This window comes from Myotis myotis, unplaced genomic scaffold (genome assembly GCF_014108235.1).
Source record: "Myotis myotis isolate mMyoMyo1 unplaced genomic scaffold, mMyoMyo1.p scaffold_m19_p_2, whole genome shotgun sequence".
Lineage (NCBI taxonomy): Eukaryota > Metazoa > Chordata > Mammalia > Chiroptera > Vespertilionidae > Myotis > Myotis myotis.
In genome coordinates, this window is record NW_023416324.1 from 96803631 (window position 1) to 96810747 (window position 7117).

The following is a 7117-nucleotide window of genomic DNA, read 5'->3' on the forward strand; positions in this document are numbered from 1 at the left end:
CTCCCTAGTGATCGCCCCGCCCTTTGTGATGGAGCAAGCATGAAATAAGCCTCCTTTCCTCTCAGGACTATGAAAAGTACCTTCTTCTGACAATATTATGGGGTTAACAGAAACTCTTGTCCAAATGCTCCGTGGTCTATGGAAGACACAGTATAAAGACACAAAGAGCGCGTGCTCTCAGTGTGCGGTGGCAGAGCGACCCAGCCGGGCAGTTGGACAAATCTCACCATGTGGAACCAATGTGCACTTTAGGCCACTGCGTGTCCCTAAAGATTCCAGGATACATATTTCCTGAGTTCCACTTTAAAAATAATATTAATTGTAATCCTCTTATTTACAAAATAAAATATCTCCCCAAAAGACCTAAGAATGAGAAGGGGATCAGAGAAGGCAGGCTTGGAAGGCAGAGGGAGGCCTGGGGCCTGGGACTGTCCAGATATTGCCAGACTGTCCAGAGAATCGGGGTTTGGGGGTGACATTCTAAAAGGTAGCTATTTCTTCCTGAACTAAGAGTCTCCTATCCCAGATATTTTACAGGTCTCCATCGGTGGCAAACATTTCCTAGGGGGACAGAATGTCACCCTGATGGAGGAACAGACACAGGCTTAAGGGGAAAAGTAAGGACAACATACAACGTGCCACTCCTCTCGGAGGTTCTGGGAGTGCCATCCATTAGTCAGCTCTGGAGGGAGAAGATGAACAGGAAGACAATTCTCAAAACACTTTCCTTCTCTCTAACACCTCCCACCACTGAAAATCAAAATAATTATCTCTAGAATAGCTTTTTAAAAGTGAGAGTAAGGCCTTCATTTACATCTCCTTCTTTTCATTATGGTGTGTGTGTGTGTGTGTGTGTGTGTGTGTGTGTGTGACAAAGAGGGAGAGAGAGAAAAAAATGGAGAGGGAGGAGGAGAGAGAGAGAGAGAGAGAGAGAGAGAGAGAGAGAGAGAGAGAGAGAGAGAAGAGAGAGAGGAGAGAGAGAGAAAGAGAGAGAAACCACATTCCACTGTTCTTCTCTGTCGTATGAGGCATAGTTTGGTCTGGTATTCTCAAAAGCATTTAAATGTGCAGATCCCTTGACCCAGGATGAACTCTGGATGATTATCTCAGAAAATCACTTAGGCTTGCAGAAATGTGTTCACGAGATGTTCATTGGAGGCTGTATGCCCTGCAATCCCTAACTTCCTTACATGCAAGTTGACTTTCTCTCCCTTCCCACTAGCATTCATGTCTGTCTTGGTGATGTATGCCTGGACCTGGAAGACTGAATGACACAGAGTAGGCGGTCAGTTAATACTTGTCCAGTGAATGAATAACACTGAAAAAAATTGGCTCCAATCTCAATGTCCCAAAACAACAACAACATATCTTCCCAGCACTGAGAACAGAGCAGAAACACCATGATGGAAGCAGAGTCATGCATGAGACCCTACAGTGTTTCTTAATGGAGGGGAGAAGCTCAGAGAGGTGACTGAACCTCCAGGTGAGGCAAGAGCATGACTGAATTTCTCTGTAGAATGGAAGGCATGTTCTTGGGACAGGGTGGACTCAAAGTCATATGCATCCACTGTATTAGTTTTGGTGCCAAACTTTGGCATTAGTCCAAATCCAGTCTCTATCAGGCTCAGCCAAGCCAAGGGGTCTTGGCTTGCTGAAGCTTGTTCTGTGTAGACCGAACAAGCTTGCTGAAGCTTGTTGGTTGATTCCTTTATCAAATGTTAAGCTTTTGAGGTCTACTTCTCTTGCCCCACTCTCCCAAGAGGGCGTTAGAGAAAAAGGAGAGAGAGAATATAGGTTAAATAGATCATAGTTATGAATAGTGTGGCTCGTATAATGATGATATAGAATTAGACATATTGACAAGGAATATCAACCTAAATTGTTGAGTAAAAGTAGCCTCTGCTATATGACAGTCTCCATAACACAGTATCCTTTATATGACTCTTGTCAATTGTCTATCATCTACCATCCATCTATGTATCTATGTATCTATGTATCTATGTATCTATCTATCCATCCATCATCTATATCACCCATCTAATCTGCCTAGATAGCAGGAGCAATATTCAGATGTTAACATTGCTTATCTCTAAGTGAAGAGGTAGAGGTCATTTTTACTTTAAAAAAATATTTCATATACATATATATACTATTTAATTAATTAGCAAATGTCATTTTTATCTTCAGGGAAAAAAGTTACTTTCATTTTAAGAGAGAGAGAGACAGAGAGAGAGAGAGAGAGAGAGAGAGAGAGAGAGAAACAGACTAAAATTTGTCATATTTCTGAACTTCAAGTTCAGGTAGGGCATTTGACCGGCCAAGCTGACTCTTTTCTGAATGGTGTCAGAATGACTAAGTTGGAACACTTATGTGTGGAGTTACTATATCTTTTTTTACAGACTTTAGTTTTTTCAGAGAAGTTTTAGGTTCACAATGAAAATTGAGAGAAAGATACAGAGTTTTCCCATATACTTCCCGTCCCTTTTCCCTTCCCCCCATGCTCACACACAGCCTTCCCCAGCATCAACACCCTCCACAGAGAGGTGTAACATTTGTTATACCAGAACCTACACTGACGCACCATCACCCCAAAGCCATAGTTTACAGTAGTGTTCACTCTTGGTGTTGTATATTCTCTGGGTTTGGAAAAGTGTGTAATGACATATATCCATCATTATAACATACAGAGTATTTCACTGCTTCTGTGCTCTGCCCATTCATCTCTCCTTATCCCCCACCCCTACGGGCACTGACCTTTCTATTGTTGAAATTACAGCTGTTTAAAAGGCAAGATTTTCTTTTGTACTGCTTTTCTCTGAGATTTGGATTTAGAGAAAACTTGGTTTCAGTCCAGGCTCTATGACATACCAGCTGTGTGGCTCTGAGCAATTGCTCTGAGCATTGAGCGTGAGTCCTTAACTATAACACAGAAACATAATATCTCTGTGTGGGTGATGAATGAATGGGAAAAAAGTGCCTATGATAATCCTGAGGAATATGTGTGTGCATGAGAGTCTGCAGACATATATGTGTGTGCACATATTTAATGTATTATGTAGAGTTAGTGTATGTATCCAGGTGTGCATATATTCATGTTATGTGTGCATGTGTGTCTGTACATGCACACATTGAATGTTTAGGTGTGTATATGTGTTATATATGCACACATGTGTGTGTGTTTATTTTGCCCTCAGTTTGCTTCCACCACATTTCTGAAATGCTTTCCTCTTAGTATAGACAGAAAGTGATACGCTAATGAGACTCAGGAGTGATAAAGGACATTCAAAGGTAGGAGAGCTGCCAGAAGGCCCCATGCTGTCCCATCAGCACATTTACCCCAGGCTCCCCATATTCCAGTCTTTCTCCGTCATTGCCTGAGTCCTGATGAGCTGAGGCCGAGCTGCCCCCGGAACAACAGAGGGGTCAGATCAAGGAGAAGTTGCGGGGTCAGCTGAAACCCCACTGTCTGTCAGGTTTCCAAGCCTGGTAGAGTGACTCACATCACGTCCATCTCCCAGTTACTCAGCTCCACATAGAGCACTTCGCTTCCAGTTCATCACCACACACAGCACACAGAATGGGGAGGGAGGGGAACAGACTTTCACCTCCTGGCATCTCAACAGCCCAGTCCCTGGTCCCAGAGGAAACAAAATGTTTTCATTCTGGCTGATTTCTTCTTATTCAACTCAAGAGAGGTTTTATGCTGCAGCAAATGCTAGGCAGTAGGAACCTCTTCAGTTTTGTGTTTTTAGATCTGTTTTCTTTCAACCTTTGTCCCCATATAAACTTAATTCACTAATGTTACACAATAGGTTCAAAATTATGAAGCTGAACTGGCAAAATATAACCGGAGTGCATAATATTGGTCCTCAAGCCACAAAAAATATGGTGTAACTTGTTGCTAAATTGACTTAATTAAATGCTTTTATTATAAGCCTCCCAAATGGTTCCTGCGGCTTCTGGAACCATAAGCTGTACATCCAACATTGTTGGCTGCTTTTCTGTTGCTAAATTTTCAAAACCAGGTTGTATTGAGATATGAACTAGAAAACAAGAATTGCATACTCTTTCCCTCCCACCTTTTTCTCTGGTGGGTAGTGCAACTTCCTGAATAATATTTTAGGAGACTCTAGAATTTTCCCAAGTGTTAAGAAAATTATCAGTTTCACAAATGAGTTCATATTTTAAACATACATAAAATTAGACAGATAGGACCCCAATGACATGTATTACAATCAAAGGGAAGATTTCCATCATGCAACAGTTTGTTTTAAACAATACTTTGAAGATAAGTAGAAATTCAGTAAAGTCTAACCCAGGGATTCTCAATTTCAGCACCATTGACATTTGGGCCACATAAAATTGTGCTGTGGGGCTGTCCTGAGCATTGTGGGATGCCAATAACCCTCGCCATCCCAGTTGTGACAATCCAAATTGCTCCAGTGATCCCACAGATTGGCCCAAGAGGAGAACCACAGTCCAACCCACTCTCAATCAGCCTCTAACTCCAATAAAAAACAAACCAGGCCATTCAATAAAAAGGAAAGAAACATCAATACATGCTGCACCATGGATGAATCACAAAAACTTTATGCTAGGTGAAGGGAGCCAGACACAAGAGACTACATACTGTGTGATTCCATTTAGATGAAATGTCCCACAAAGGTACGTCTGCAGAGACAGAGAGCAAATCAGTGGCTGCCAGTGTCGAGGCAGGAGTGGGGACTGACTGCACCTGAGCACGAGGATCTTGCTGGGGCATGAGGACATCTGAATCCGGATTATGGTGACAGATTTCACGACTTGTAGGTGCCATAAAGATCACCGAATTATACACTTTAGATGAGTGAATTTTATGGTATGTAAGTTTTAGCTTAATAAAGTTGTTTTTAAAAAAACACATGAAAAACAAACTAGGAGGGTAAAATGTATTGCAGAAGAGAATCATAACTGGAGGTAAACCAATCACAGGGATTTCCTTTAACTATGGGAGGAAGCCTCCTGAAAACAGAGACATCAAATCCCCACTTCTATCACCCAGGCGACCGTTAGAGCAAGCCCACAATATTTTGCTGGCCAGACAGCTGCACGTCTGTTAGCACCTGATGCAACTCAACGGGCTGTTCAGTCACTGCCAATATGTCTTTCTATGGAAAATATCGTGCACGCATGGTCACTCATGTTCGACATGGCGAGGAAGGAGACAGAGTGATCTGCTGGGGACTGCTGTGTAAGACATTCTGGGCTTTCTGTTAGTATATAAAGTAATTCACATTCACGATGAAACATGCCTAGGGTGACATTATATGTGGCAGAAAAGAGTTTTAAACCACCCAGGACTCCCCATTGCTCACTCAAACCTCTGTCACAGTAAAAACATGAACAAATAAAAAACCCAAACTCTCCTTTGCTGTGCATGAAATAAAGCGGTGTGACCATTTAGAAAACTTCTGGGGACTCTTACTGAGCGCATAGCTTCTTGGGAAATGTTCAGCTGCTGTGATTCACTATAAAGATACTTACTGTGTTCACTCTTTACTTCGAGGAGCGCATGACCTGCTTGGGCCTGTTAGCAGGTCGGGTGAAGGAGCTTTCCCTGGTTAAGTTATGCACATTAACTTGGCCAAATCCACAACCTTAAGGGAGGCAGCACTTAGAATGTCTGTGACTAGTCTTCACCTTCAGCTCGGGAGGCGCTAAGAAAAGGGAGAAGTTGGTTAGACTTTGGGGCTTTTGGGTGAAGGTTTAGGCAAAGGGATGTGTTGATGGTAAATTTATCCCGCCCCCCAATTTTAGCTGGGAACTGTGGGGACATGGAAGAGATGACTTCATAATTTAAATTTCTCCTTAAGGTCACACACGAAAAAGATGCTTTCTTTTTTTTAACGACTCTACATCTGATATATTAGAGAACATTGAAATTCTGAGAAATTCTGTTCAGGTTTTAAGGCCTAGTAAACTGGGGACTGAAAAATCACTCTGTACCTGAGCCAGGAGGCAGCCAGGGAGGCAGCAGGCCCCACAATGCCTGCAGCATTCCAGGAAAACCCACTGGAATGATAAATAATTCTGATGGGGCCCAATGTGCAAATGGGCTGAGGGCAGGAAGGGCGCTGCTCTCCCTGACTACACCACCAGTGTCCTGGAAACTATCCGGCAGGCAGAATGTCTGCTGTTCACTGATCATCTCTGACAACAGCACTGAGAGACCGCCAGGACAGTATCTGTCCCACGCGTGTCCTGTTAGATGCACACATCGTAATTCTGCAGTGACATGTGCTGAGCAGGATCCGGAGAACAAAGACGTTTTACATGCAAACTTATCTGAGAATATGGGAATAAATACAAGGTGACCTCACTAGAGAAGATCCAAAGTGGTTTGATTTACCTTAGGTGTTGCCTACCTCTTTTTAGCAGACAAATACATATAAGCTTCAGAAGAAGTTTGGTATGTGTTCTGTCGAGCTCTGTGATCATGCTGGGACAAAACACAAGCCTTGCTACCCGGCAGGTGCTGGTTAGGCTACTTTCCAAAACACCGAGCTGTCTTTTATTTCTGAAGAACATTATGATTTTCTGCTTTCTAATCTTTGAGTTTAAACGTACAGAAAACAAAGCAGAGGAGAGTGCTGATTCAACATCTTGACCAGGTTTATTCCAGTAAGAAAGCCATGGATATCTTCACCTTCACCCTTCTGAGATATGTCCTACTGTCTCTTTAGAATGGCTGTGACTAGTCTTCAACTGCTCCATGTCCTACTCAAACTTTTAATTTTTTTTAAGTTTATCTTTATTGTTGAGAGTATTGCAGATGTTCACTCCCCTCCCCCCCCCTTGATTCCTTCACCCTGCACTCTCCAGGCCTTCACTGAACTATTGTGTGTATCCAGGCTATGCATATAAGTTCTTTGGCTAATCTCTTTTCCCTCCCTTTGCTCTGAGATTCCTTAGTCTGTGCCATGTTTCCATGTCTCTGGACCTGTTTTGTTCTTCAGTATTTTGTTCATTAGGTTCCACATATAAGTGAGATCATATGATACTTGTCTTTCTCTAACTTGCTTATTTCACTTAGCATAATAATCTATAGGTTCCTCCATGCTATCTCAAAGGATAAGAG

General features: G+C 42.5%; 1 long non-coding RNA gene across 1 annotated transcript in view; it reads right to left on the minus strand.

Annotated features, from left to right (window-relative positions):
• LOC118675089 overlaps positions 1-6856 on the minus strand; it is a 33800-nt gene extending 26944 nt beyond the window's left edge. Inside the window, exon 1 of the long non-coding RNA XR_004973813.1 lies at positions 5524-6856. This is a non-coding gene — a long non-coding RNA (uncharacterized LOC118675089). The remainder of the gene's footprint in view (positions 1-5523) is intronic.
• Positions 6857-7117: the final 261 nt, after the last annotated feature.